Consider the following 14,943-nt stretch of genomic DNA (forward strand, 5'->3'; position numbering starts at 1 on the left):
ATTAGGTGAGTCCCATTAGACTGTTAGAAGAATTAAATTAAGATATTTGTATAATTCAATATCACCTAAACCCTAGTAAGATAACCTCTATAATTTACCCACAGTTCACTAGACAATGTTCCTTTATGGGCTGGTTAGCAAGACTGTGACTGTCTCCCATTCCTGTGTCTGTACAGGAAGTTTTAAAGGGCAAGGAGGAGAGGAATTCATTCATAACTAGGACTTTAATGACACCAGTAATGGTCTTTATTAGGCTACTCAATAGAGACAAAGCCTTGACCTCAGACCTGAGGTCCTGTTTTACCACTGAGTTAAGATCTTCTGTCTTCTACAGCTTGACTTTGTGGGCATCCCAGCAATTTCTATAATATATTAAATCAAGAAATATGGTCCTATGGCTCTCTGCAGAGAGCTCTCCATGGGGAAAACCCAGAATGGTTGGAGAGGAGGGACCTGACGACACAGCCAGGCAACTTTACCTCACCTCACAGCCTGGACCTCTCCTTCCAATTGTATAGAATAGACTACAGGAGGATAGATTCAGATGTAATCTCACAATGGATCCTTTCCTGATTTCTCTGGGCACATGAGTGAAGGTGCAGAATCTAATCCATTCTGCCAGAGTCATATTTAGACTTAGTGGCTTATCTTTTGCTTTCTTTCAGCGGGTCTGTTATCTCTCCCTGCTATTTGGTTTTCATTTACACTACCTTAAAATTCCAGTTATTGAAAGTTTTGTATTTCTTTCAATGAACTTTTGTTACAAAGAAGAATCAGAAATTGTGACTGTCTACCTGTTTCTAAGCAAGTGTCACTTGATCACTATATGGACTTCCCCCTCCCCTAGAGTTCTCTCAAGAGGTGATGGGGAGGGGCAGGATATAGGGAACATCCAGATCCTGGTCTACTTGAATATCACATGTTGTATGTAAAGGTCCTGGTACTTACTAGGTAGTTATACTTTGGGTTTCTTGTCCTCCGTGAACCAACAGGTTGCACTCCACATCCCAAATCTATAACTTCTGTCCTGCTCTTCATCCCAGTTTAGCAATCACACCATCCACCTAGGATCCTATTAGTCTGCTAAAGATTAGGAAAACAATGCCTTTAGTGACTAAGAGCTGTTCTTCCAAGGAGTATTCCCATTTTAAGAAGCATTCTTAGACACAAACTTCTTGAACTCCAAAGAATACTTACTAAAAAATAGAAATTTCAGGGCGGCGCCTGTGGCTCAGTGAGTAGGGCGCTGGCCCCATATGCCGAGGGTGGCGGGTTCAAACCCAGCCCTGGCCAAACTGCAACAAAAAAATAGCCGGGCGTTGTGGCGGGCGCCTGTAGTCCCAGCTGCTCGGGAGGCTGAGGCAGGAGAATCGCGTAAGCCCAAGGGTTAGAGGTTGCTGTGAGCTGTGTGACGCCACGGCACTCTACCCGAGGGCAGTACAGTGAGACTCTGTCTCTACAAAAAAAAAAAAAATAGAAATTTCAGAAATTTTCACAGTGATGTATTTTTGTTTGTTTGGAGAGGATCTTTTCCTTGACATGTCTCCTATCATGACATACAGCAAACCGCTTCAAATGCAAATAAACTGCTCCACTTAGCTTCTGTATGAGACAGTGTCTTAATGGCAGAAACATGGCATTAAGGGAAAACTAAATGAGATAAAGTCAAACTGGAGAGTATATTTCAGCCAAAATTATGAACTCTTTTTGTCTGATTCATTGGCATTTGTTTCTAGGTATAACCACAAAAAAATGTTCTTTCTTACCCTCTTTAAAGTTTACTTGATAATGTGAGCTGGCTCTTGCCCATCTCTGGAGCACCATCTTGCACCACTTCTTCACAAGCATCCCACTCTCTTGACATACTCACCTACACACAGACTCACAATTTCTCTGCTAGATGCCAAGCCTCCAGATTTTCTCATGTGTTCCATGGAACCTCTCACTCATGACTGTTGTTCCTGCAAAACTTCACATCTAAAAGAGTGTCCATAATAAAATCTAGATGCATATGCAAATATACCTAATGCTGTCAAGGGCATCTTCAATCTGTAAAAACATTTAAAAATATAAGCTATATTTTTAGACTTTATGTTTTTATAGTGGGAGTGCATATATATATCTGTGTGCATATATGTATATATCTGCATGTGTGTATATGAACACATGAATATACACTCATGCATATATTGTTAGTGTACACATATACAACTATTTAGTATATATAAATAAATTTTAAAGATAGGTTATGTGTAACTGAACATATACACCTGGTTGTGTATATATATATGTCCTTATCTATGCATATATGTACATATACATAAATTATATTGAAGCATATATAGAGTTGCATATGTAGATAAGTACATTCATGTATATAATGGTGTATATAGAGAGATGTGAGTATATATATGTTTCTGTCTGTCAGTGTATATGTCTTTATAGAGGTATAGGTATAATAATAGATACAATTATGTAGGCTGTATAGCATTTCCGAAGTTCTTTCACCAGTCATTCTCAACTAAGAACAACTTTGTCTCCCAGTGGACATTTTGGCAATGCCTGAAGACATCTGTATTTGTCACAATTTAGGGGGAAAGGTTGCTACCAGGCACCTACTGGCTCAAGGCCACAGATGCTGCTCAAACATGCTGCAGTGTGCAGTACAGCCCTCGGAAGGAACCAACTAAAATTTCTGGTCCCAGGATCAAGGATGTCTCAATCTTTCCAGGTTGAGAAATCCCATCTACATGTTTCTTTGCAAGTAATAGCCACAACAGAATACTCTCCTTTGTCCTCTGGCCACCCACAGTTAGATTAGGATGACAGTACACGTGTGGTTGTATGCTGCCTTCTACCTACAAATGAGAAGCACTTACATTGACTAACAAAATTTTTCACAACTAGTAGTCAACTCAACATTACCCAGGAATGACAATAGTTGATTATTTGTCGTTAGGCACCAACTGCTTATGCAGAGGGAGAAGGCTACATGGTTTTTGTTGATCCACAACTAAAAAGACCACAACTAAAAAGATACACATTAATCACCAGGAAAGTGCAGTTGTGGGCTTCCCGTATTATGCTATCTTAATTATGACTCCTTTCTTTGACAATGAGGTTAAAATTATTAAGTGAGTTCACCTGAGAACATATTTGTTCCTCCTTCTAGTGAGGCTTTAACAATTACTTGATTGAAGATCTGAGCTGCAGGTAGCTGTAATTTTGCAGACTCGTTATATTATTTCTGGCTTACTTTAAGTGTTGACTCATTTTGTACTGTCTGAGAGCTGAAAAGAAATCTTTGGGGAAAGGCTAAAAATACCTTCAAGTTTCATTCTACGGCTTCAATTTTATGTCTCTGATCTATGCTTAAAATTATATTCTATGCACATAAGGCATCTCAAAAATCTCTGAAAAATAGGGAAGCTTCCTCTCCTCCCTCAGTGCCCTCGTACTTTATGTCATTTGATAATATACATGAGAAGGTTTAATACTCAATCATTTCCCAAATTTAATTTGACTGTTGAATGGGGCTTAATTTACATGATGATACAATTTCTCACACCAGAAAGCATAGTAACCCTTTTTCTTCAGAGGTTAATGGTGATCTCGCTTAAAGCCTGAAATATAATTATAAGAAATGTGCTTCAGGTGACAAAGTAGTTTTGCTAATTCCAGACTATTGATAGCTTTTTAATTATACCTCTTTCTACCACAGGAGACAGTAGTATGCTTTCTGCTAAATAGTTTAAAGACCTGCTGTTGTTTTCCTAAAGTTAATTTCCACTGGTACTTCAACCTACTGATATTCCAGGCCCCTGAAACTTCACTCACCATTCTACAACTTCTGAAATGAAATTAAACTCTGGGTACCATTTCTCCATGAAAGACAAGTATATCAACCAAGAAGTACATGAATATGCATTGACATGCCTGTCAGTTCCTCACTTGATAGTTTGTGAAATTTAAAAATTTTTAAATTTCAGAATCTTTGCCTTGTTTGGTTTTAGTCAGTGGAGAAGGTCATAATCCACCAAGGGTGAATGGTAGGACTTAGAAAATCAGTTAGAAATAATGAAAACTTTTTTAAAAATCAGAGGAAAATGAATTTTATGCAGAATCACTTTCTATAATTATGTCTCCTGTTTTCCCTCTTCAAGTTCTTGCATATTTTGCCAAGATAAATTTAAGTATAAAATAATAGCCAAGAGACTGGAAAAAAATGGCCCAATACACTTATTATTTTCTTTAACTTTAAGCCAAAGTTCATAAAATGTTGAAAACAGCTTTCTTTTTCAATTTAGGCAAACCTGATTATTTATTTTAACATGAATTTAGTTGAATTTTTTTTATAAAGTTGATATTATTCACATCAAAACATCCATATGGAAACATCCATATGGAAACTAAAAATTTTAGTCACAGATCCAGATGTTTGACTATATTAAATCAAATTAGTTTTTACTTTGTATTTTTATTTTATCAAGAAGCTTATACTCTTCATCTCATAAAAATCTATTCTTGGCTCCTGATTCTTCACTCAAGGCCAAATTATGAACTGATAGATCAGATATGTATTATTTTGGTTTCTACAAAGAAATTGAACTAAAATCTATTCCACGCAGATTATGATAATGGCAACCACAATATTTAGAGCTTAGGGAGACAATAAATTTTACCTGTTTATAGCACCATCATTTAATAGGAAAGAAAACTGATGCCCCAAGACACCAAGTGACACATCCAAAATCACACAGTTAGTGACAAAACACAGTGAAACTGGTTACCTGGTTTTTTTAGTATTTTACCATGCTGCTCATGTTAACAAGACTATTCTTCCTTTACCTTCACAATCCACTAAGAAATTAAATGATCAAAATAGAATTGTCAGGTTTTACAAAGACAGATAGAAGCAGTAGAGTTTCTCAATACTAGATCCAAGAGCTTTTGTGTAAGGTTCATTGTGGTCTTTAATCTGTCAGGTATTTAACTTCTTTAGGTATGAAATGGAGCTACATTTAAGGGGAATTATATATCTGTACTGTGGTTAGCACATTTGTAGAGGGGCAGGGATTAGAAAAGGCACAGAGGTTGAAAAGCATTAGGAGACTGAAACGGAAGGAAATAGAGTGAACGTCTGTATCTCTTTCTTAGGTGCCTTCTATGTCCCAATTACTGTGCTTGTACTGAGGATAAGAATACTAAGGTTTTGGTACTAAAATACCTTGTTTCGTTCATTTAACTTAAAGTGGGTAAAAATAAGTTCATAATCATTACTTTTTTTTCTAAATAAGACTGGAATACAACTGCAAAAGTAGAAAGATGATAGAAAAGGTATAACATGAAGGGTTTTTTTATTATTATTATTTCGGGTTCATTGAGGGTACAAAGAATTAGGTTACACTGTTTGCTTGGATTTGTTAGGTAAAATCTCGCTCTTATAATAGTGTCCTACACCTAAGAGGTGTGCCATACACCACGATCCCCATCCTCCTCCTACCTCCCCTCTCCCTGCCCCCTTGTTCCCCACCCCCCATCTTGAATTAAGTTTTTTTCTTATGTGAGTTATGTATTAGATTGTCTGTTGGCTTCATATTAGAATTGAGTACATGGGATTCTTGCTTCTCCATTCTTATAATACTTTACTAAGAAGAATGTATTCCCACTCTACCCAAGTTAATACAAAAGATAGCAAGTCTCCATCTTTTTTTTTTTTTTAATAGCTGAATTCTCTTTAAAGAATGTGCAGGTTCTTTAAAGTAACAATGCTGACCCTTTAAAATTTTATAAGTAAAACATTGCAACGACAATCATATCATCATCACAGAAACATAATTATGAAGGATGGCATCTAATGTAGAACAAGATGTCATATTATTGAATTTTGCAATTGATTAGCTTATAATCAGGATAGAGTGAGAACTAAATACTGTATATTGATGGACAAGAACTATACAGGTATGTAACATACGGAGAATAAAAAATATTTACAGAATCAGTTCAGTAGGACAGAGCCCTCACAACCTAAGTACCTCTACAAGGCTCCACCTCCCAACATTATGGCATTAGGGATTAAGTTTCTGACACATGAATTTGGGGGTATACATTCAGACAACAGCAATTGCTTATTTTTAGCTTTTTATAAGCCTTTTAATTTTTATTACTCAAAAAAGCTTCATTTTTTTATTTAACTTTCTGCCTCTGTGCTTGTGCCTTCAGCACTTCCGCACCGATTTTCTGTTCCTCGGTAAGGAAAGCACACTTGACCCTGTCACTCACACACTTAGCACACGTGGAACCCCACAGGCCCTGCTGACAGGTTTTTTCGTTTTAGACAAGCTCATAAGAACATTAGATCTCACAGCACAAACCCCTGGAAGTCTGCCTGGGCACACAACACATGCAGATTTTGGTGCTTTCTCAACTTTCTTATAAAGGTAAACAATTCTATTACCAGGGGTTCCGGACAGCCTGGTTTTGTTAGAGTCTGTATTGTAGGAAAGCCGGTGAGGGTATGTCAAAGGCTGCACTGTTATGAGAGCCTCTAGACAGTATCCCCAGAAGCTAGCTGGTTATTATTATAATTATTATTACTTTTCTTTTTGAGATAGAGTTTCAATATGTCTCCCTCGGTAGAGTGCTATGGCATCACAACTCACGGCAACCGCAAACTCTTGGGCTTAAGCGATTCCCTTGCTTCAGCCTCCCAAGTAGCTGGGACTACTGGCGCCTGCCATAACACCTGGCTATTTTTTGTCACAGTTGTCATTGTTGCTTTAGCAGGCCCAGGCTGGGTTCGAAACCAACTTCAGTATATGCTGCTGGCACTGTGACCACTGTGCTATGAGCACTAAGCCTATTATAATTATTTTGATATGCCAATGGCTTTGTTTTTTGTTTTGAATGTGTTTGTTACATTGTTCATATAATTAGATGTCATAAATCAGTGTCTTATAGGAAAACTGATGGTGAATTCAAACTGTATTAGTTGCCGTAAAACACTAAGCAGTAAGTTTACTACTTTCTTCTTAAGGCTGCATTGTGTCAAAAAAGTCTTTAAAAACTCAATTCGTCACAAAGTTAAGAAGAATGCTTTACTTGGACACCATCTTATATCAGTAGAAATAAAAGCGATTACGGCCGTTTTTCTCATTATTAAGCACAATGGAAAAATCTTTGCTTTATTTAAATTAGTTTTGACTAAAAATAAAAATATAAAAAGTAAAAGTAATATTTACAGAATATAGGATTTGCAATATTATATTAATTTTATAGAAAAAATAAGTCACTTGTCCAATATAACCACATATAGGTAGGCAGTTAAGGAAATGAAGAGAGTTGGAGAAATTTTGAAGAAAGATGACAAATAAGACTGGGTGACTTGCTAACAGGAAGGGACATCTCAGAAATTGTTGTTTTTCATGTAAATGTATTATTATAGTAATATTCATGGATTTTTTTTAATGTGTATAGGAGGATCTGGACTGTACAGTAGGTAGGGAAGGAAAAGGGAAATGAAGATATTTGCATTTTTATTTGATTTAGGTTTGGAATTCAAATTAACATCCATTCAGTAGCATGTTTTTAGAAATGAACTAAATCATGAATCGTGAGAGGAGAGATTATCATTGAAAATACATATTTTAGAGTCAATTTCAGAAGAAGAATAAATAGTTGAAACTTTAAGAACAAATACCCTAGTAAGAGAAAAGTATGTCAAACTAGAAACTGTTGTGAGAAACTGTAAATGCCCAATTTTATGGAAAAAGAAAGAAGAGGAAACAAAAAAGGAGCTGTCACAAAGAAGAGCAATGTCACACAAACCTGTTAAAGAAGTGGAAGATTGGCTGTCAAATATTGGAAGCACACAGAGTGCAATGATAACTGACAGAGTCATTGACTTGGCTGCTGTCTGGCCCTGGTTACCATTGTGAATGCAACAGAAAGGGAAGGGCAGAAAGCAGAGATTACGGAGAGACAGGTGATGATGAGGCAGGAGTGGGAGGTAGACCAGCAGTCCCTAAACCTATCTCAAATATTTCATCAATCTGAGGAAGATATTTCCATGGACTCACTGGGATATCTGGAAAAACAAAGCTAAAAGTAATTAAAAACAAACAGAATTGGAAAGGTTAAAAAAAAAGGCCAACAATTCTATGAATATTTATTTCATGTTTTAAATTCATGGTTTAAATTCTTTCTAAACAAGATTATAGTAATGGAAGTAATAGAAAATTATATTTAATTATTTTCTTGTAGTAAAATAAAAAAGTTACCAATGTAAATTGACCCTAAATCTTCCTTTGAAACTATTACGGTCAATAGAATTCCAAAGCTTATGCGGACTCAGGAAAAATATTACCTATAAGAAAGAATGAGGGTAGATGTGAATGGAAAGCAGGAAGACAGTATCTAGATGAGGGTGGTTTGTTATAATAAAGGATTGTGAAGGGAAAAGAAAAAGTAGAGAAAACTTCAAACTAGGAGAACTAATTAAAAAGGTAAAATGTAGTGATATACAGACAAAAGATAGAAATATCAGCCTTAGAAAGATTGACACTTAATGCTCTGAGGCAGGAAATTGATGAAATTGATGCCATAATTTTGTGTATGTCTTTGTCCTTTTACAAAGTATTTTCTCTTTACTTGATATTCTGGCAGGTATTTGACACATGAATTATGAATGTGTTCACATGTCATCCTTGTGCAAAGGCCATGCTAATCTTCTCTGTAACACTCCAGTTTTAGTATATGTGTTGCTGAAGCAAGAACAATTGTGAATATCTTAAAGTGTGGAAGGAAACCTTTTGTTATAAATACATTTATGTGATAAACATATAATGATAATGACAATTAAAGATGTCTTAAGTGTTAAACAATTCTCTCCCAATAATGTACACTGCATTCTAGTGTGCTAAGTTTGTCAACATTCAAACATTCGAGCTCTCACATCTAGCAATCATCCTGGCACACAGTAGGTCTCAGTAAATGTTATGCTGAATTATAGAAAAATATTTGTAAATTATTCATTGTAAAGCAACAGTTTTTCCATTTGTACTCATCTATTTACTTGCATGCTCTTGCCATTTTTCTTTTTTTTAGTATTTTCATAATTATCCTATTTTACTGTCCAAGCATGAAAACACAATAGCAGCATCATGCATTTCAATGGTCTATCATTCACAGTATTAATAATTATGTGCTACATATAAGATCTTCTCTGTGGTGGTGTGAAAAAGTAAATGTCCTTTATGTGGCTAGAATGAGTTATCAACTAGTATTTTTGTGTTTTACAACAAATTGTCACTTACTCTGATTAAATGTGCCTATATTAACATTTTTGTCATCTTTCTTCTTATGTTGGAGTTGATATTTAAAGTATGTTGTCTCCTTTTCCTGGAATGGCCATGCCATTTTCTGAATAAATGTCACCCTTCAGGTTGAAATGAGTAACCCAAGGCCAGCCATATTAGAATATAGACACTCCAACTCTAAACTTTGTAACATATGAGAGAATTGGGAATTACAGTCAATCTATTTGTAATAACTCCCTTACAGAATATAAAGTTATTCAAAACAATAAAAACGACTTGATTGTAGTAGGATTTTTCTGTGGTTTCTTACACTTTACAACTTTTACTTATCTTACATTGTTTATTGTTAGATTCTTCTCCAAGAATAAAAGCTAGCCTTATTTATCATAGCTTTCTGGTTTTGCCTAATTTTATCTAATTTTAGTTGGAAAAAAAGCATATAATACTTACAAAAAATCCTATTTTTAGTGACTAACTTGGCATGAATTATGTAGACTTTTATCCATCTGAAAATATTCCATGTACCTACAGATTAAGTCAAATATATAATTGAATAATTGCTAAATTAGTATTTATTTCAAGTGAAATTCCAATCCTGACCAAACCTTTTCCTTGGAAGTGGGATTTGGAAATTCCACTATCAAGATAAATACCTAAATTCTCCACTTCACATTACTTTCTGGGTAGATATGTTTTATATGTGTATATTCATTGTGGGTAAAAACTGGAATTTAATTAAAAGGCACAATAAAATTCAAATTAAGTTATAGTTTTAGATTACATATTCCTGGGAATGTTACAGCCCTAATATTTCTGGCTTTTCACTGTTTCATAGAAAAGCTTTATTAAAAAGGCTTTAAAGTGAGATTAATTTAAGTTTAAATTGTCACTTACAGAATTCTTCCAGCTAGCCTGAAGCAAAATTACATCTAATTCAAATCTAAAATAAAAAATTTTAGCCCTTTCAAATCTCTTAACTGGTGCTAACCCTCATTTCATTTTTAGTTTTCACAATCCACAGAGAAATTAACCATTTTGTCTAGACTGTCAGTCTAAATTACAGAAGAGGAGCGCAAGTGTGTGCTGTGTGTGAGGGTGTGTTAGTTCAACAATTTAGTGGTGAAAGGAGTCAGGTAACTTTGCTAATCATGATGCAAATGACCTTAGGGTGTTCTTTGACTCCTCCCTTTCTTTCACACCATGCATCCAATTTCAGAAAATTGTATGGCACTTATCTTTAATTTTTTCTCAGAAAATGATCACTTCTTATCACCTCCAGTGCTATTACTCAGTCTAAGTCACTATTATCACTCCCTTCTTAGTATAGTAGAGTTCAACTCATTCTCACTTTTACCCTTGCCCACTACAGCCTATTCTCAACCCAGCATCCAGAGTGATGGTAATGCCTTGGAAACCTAATTCAGGTTTTGGTGCCCCTCCACTCAAAACTCTCCAGTGGCTTCCACAGGGTCCTTACATTTGCCAACAATGCAAATGACATCTGATCCAGGATGACTCCTTGACTTAAACCAGCTCCTCTCCTGGATCACCCTGCCTCAGCCAAACTCCCACCTCAGGACCTTTCCCAGCCACTCCATCTGGAATGTGCTTCTCCAAATCTTGAGCAAGCTCCTCAGATTCTTGCTCAAATGTCACCTTTTCAATGAGACAATCCTCAACCATTGTATTTAAAATTGCAATTCTCCCCACTTCTTTTCCCTGCTGTATTTTTCTATTGCCATTAACTCTTTCTAAAGTATGATGTAATTTCTTATCTATGTTTATTGTCTCATTTCATTAAAATGTAATCTCAAAAAGAGAAAATATTTTTTTTTTCTCCCTTGTATATACCCAACAAATGTGCAAAAATGCTTGGAACACATCCCATCAAGGAACAAGGTGGGTAAAATCAAAATCTTATGGTGTTTTATGGGACAATTCAGGAAATGCACCAAAAATTAGGAGATATTTCACATGAACTCTAAAGGATGATGGGAAAGTATAGAGATGCCCATCAGGGTCTCATTCCATAAGAGAGTTTTGGAAGATGACAGAGATATATTCACAGCATTTGAGGTAGGACCTTGTACACCAACAATAAGGGGCTTAAAATCCACATTTATATTTTGATTCATTTTTTTCTTCCTTGTGACAATCTAAAAAATAGCATACTAATATGTACAGGTTACTTAGCCATTAAGACTGTTCAGAGTAAAACAGTGACAACAAGAGGAAGTTTTATCTGATTCTACCATCTCCTAAATTGTTCATCTCATGTTTTATGCTTTGTGTCTATTTATGGGCCCAACTTTTATTTTGTGCTCCCGACCACAGAGAATATTTTCTGAGTAGCTCAGCTAATTAGAACTTATTTTCAGGCCCGGCACCCGTAGCACAGTGATTATAGTGCCAGCCACATATACCGAGGCTGGCGGGTTCGAACCCAGCCTGGGCCAACTAAGCAACAATGACGACTGCAACAGAAAAATAGCTGTGCATTGTAGCAGGCACCTGTAGCTACTTGTGAGGCTGAGGCAAGAGAATTGCTTAAGCCCAAGAGTTTGAGGTTGCTGTGAGCTGTGATGCTACCACACTCTATTGAGAGCGACATAATGAGACCCTGTCTCAAAATAAAGCAAAACAAAACAAAACAAAAAAACAAACAAACTTTATTTTCAGCCTGTACATGAAATACAGTGACAAAAAATATTAAATAAATAGAAAAATATGCCTTCCTAGTGTGTGAATTCTTGGTCCATGGTGTACATTTAATTAGAATTGGATTAGAATCAAAATCAAGGGTGGTCATACATCTTTTAATTAATTTCAAGACTTAGCATTTGATCTCTTCTGCAAGTTCAGGTCAATTCTTCTTTCTTGCTCTCTTGATTCTTGCTAGAAAAGCAAAGCAGCTAGTAAATGTTCACTGTGGACACTAATTGCCAAGTTGTAAAATCTATTTCTGGGAGTGACAGTAAGTACATCTGGCATCACAAAATAGAACTTTCTAATTTGAATCCCATAAAAAGTGATTGAATATTAATATTATAATAAATACTAGTCTCATATTCACTTAAGTAAAACAATGAAGTTTTTAACAATGCCGAAAACACACCTTCTCCTTTACAACTCTTTAATATTTGACACTTCCATATGCACTTTGAATTCAAGTGATAATTCCCAGTCAATGATCATTATAAATGAAGCATGAAATATTATTAGTTCTTACCAAATCTCTCAAGGTTATTTATTTTATGTAAATTAAGTCTTGAATAGATTTTCGAGATTTGTTGTTGCTGTTGTTTGTTATTTTGGTGTGTATGCCACAGTGGAAAATAAATAAATCTCACAATAGTATTACTTTACTTTATAAATCAGTAGACTAAAATTCAGAGAGCAAATTAGGACTTCATTGGTTAGCAAAAAAGTACTGAAAGACACCTGTTTTTTTCTTCCTTTTTTTATAATTTTAAATAACAATGCTGTTAAACTATATATAGGGTATTAGTATTTTTGTAAATATCACAATAGCAAAAGGGTCTCCATAAGGAAAACACATATACGTTTAACCTACACTCCAAGGAGAGCTTTTATGTATTTTACTTTGATACTTACAATTTGGTATTAATCCTAATTGGAGTATAACTCCCCATAAAGAACCTCTGGTGATATAATTTACTCATAAAAAATTAGTAGTAATATGGAATGTTGCAAGGGTATTTAGCAGGAAAAGTAGAATAGAATAAAAAAATTAACAGAGTCTCATAAATTTCACTTTGTGGAAGATAGAACAAAAAATATCCTATCTAGTTTTGCATCAGGATGAAGAACATATTTAAATATTCTCAATCAGGTGACCTTTTGTTTTACTGAACGATATTTGTCCTTGTTAAGCTCTGCTGCCAAAAGATTATTGCATTTTAAAGCTATTTTAAGGCTAAAAGTATTCAGAATTTCTACTTCATAAAAATGTAAATTTGCATAAAGTGATTTACACTCTACAACACTATGAGCATGAAGCTAGATTTTTCTTATTACATTATGACTTGTGAATGTCAGATCAGAAGTATATATTTTGATTACTGTTTTTATAAGAATGTAATGAAAGTTCACTATATAGTTCATACTTTTAAGAATATCTGGCCAATTCTAGACCAATTAAATCATCTTGCTTTGTTCTTCTAACATGATCAAGAAAAACTAAAGGAAAAATAGAATCTAAAGTGAGCTCTTCAAAACATAATGTAAAAAGAAAAATCAACAATGAAATGCCATTTAATTGAGAATGGATGGCCTAATCTCTGATGTGTTTAGACCAGAAAAGTTAATTATATAAATTTGAAATATTCTGTTATTATTATTGTTATTTTTGGCTTCACTTTAAAAGCTTAGTAATTTGTAAGAGGTACTTTTTTTTTTTTTGTACATGGCACACAGTAAAAAGAACTTAAATTACAGGCCCAAACTAATTTCAGGACATGAGACTCTATGTCTACTTCTTACTTGGACATTTGATTACATGGCTGACAGATAATTCTATAGAATATTTTGGCATTAAATTGTTAAAAGTACTTTAATAAAACCTCACTCATTTTCTGATGCTATGTTGAGAAGCCAGATACTGCAAAAGAATAAAAAACCAGCACACATCCTAGAGGAAGGATGAACTCTGAATCAAGTGTGGATTTACTCTCATTCTATAAATTTTTATTAATAAACTCACCCTTACTCAAGTGCCAATCTCAATGGAGAATTTTTTATAGATTCTTGTTAGTGTGTTTACCCGTTCTCATGTTATTTATTATATTTAATAAATAGATGCAATGAATATGTATTACAACCTCTCCCAATCCCAACGTCAAGGTCCAGCTGTGGCCGGTAACTACTTTCAGCATAATTCTTCATTTCCTGATATTCAGGTTAATTCTCATTTCAGTTTTTTGCAGTGAGTGTAACTCACCTCTGTGGTGTGAATTTGGATGGTTCAACTTCACACACTATTGCTTTTTAATAAGGTGACTTCTACTTCATATCAGGGATAAAAACCCCAGTACAGTCATATGGTTACGAAGAGCACACAGCAAGGAAAACATGGTAGATCTATTCTTTGGTCTATTTGTCAAGGTCATTACTTATACTTCTCAAGGCAAAATAGACTAACTCATCCTGGATAGAGGAATGACTGGGAATAAAGGGAAGACATAAGTTTTTCCAGAATCCTTCACATTTTAACATGATTCCTAGCTATAAAATGCCCAGAGCCAATTAATGGATCTCTAAAAGTGAAATTCCAGGCACAATGGGAAGCTGAGGAAAAGATAGTTTTTTTTTTTTTTTTTTTCTACTTGAAGCTGTGATGAAAAATTAGCAGATTATTCCCATAGCTCATTTTAAGTATTTATCTCCCACTGTGTGTGCCAATCCAGCCCTTCCTGTAAGAGGAGTTCGTGTGGCACTCAAGTGGGTACTTTCATTTCCCTTCCCCTCTAGAGTTACTTTTAGTTTTTATAATCATACTACTACCTCTCTCTAGAATGACTTTCAAATAATATGTATTTTGAGATACACCGTCAATCTTTTGAAAAAGAAGACTATGTTCACACACACAATTATTTGAATATTGATT

At 34.9% G+C, this 14,943-nt stretch overlaps 1 protein-coding gene and 1 non-coding gene across 2 annotated transcripts in view; both read right to left on the reverse strand.

Annotated features, from left to right (window-relative positions):
* The window catches only part of LRP1B (LDL receptor related protein 1B), a 2,318,354-nt gene that overhangs the window by 2,197,779 nt on the left and 105,632 nt on the right, over window positions 1-14,943 (reverse strand). The gene's annotated exons all lie outside the window — the stretch shown is intronic.
* On the reverse strand, window positions 8,676-8,777 carry LOC128591009 (U6 spliceosomal RNA). Its single transcript, XR_008381461.1, has one exon. It is a non-coding gene; the product is annotated as a U6 spliceosomal RNA (small nuclear RNA).

This window comes from Nycticebus coucang, chromosome 7 (assembly GCF_027406575.1).
Source record: "Nycticebus coucang isolate mNycCou1 chromosome 7, mNycCou1.pri, whole genome shotgun sequence".
Lineage (NCBI taxonomy): Eukaryota > Metazoa > Chordata > Mammalia > Primates > Lorisidae > Nycticebus > Nycticebus coucang.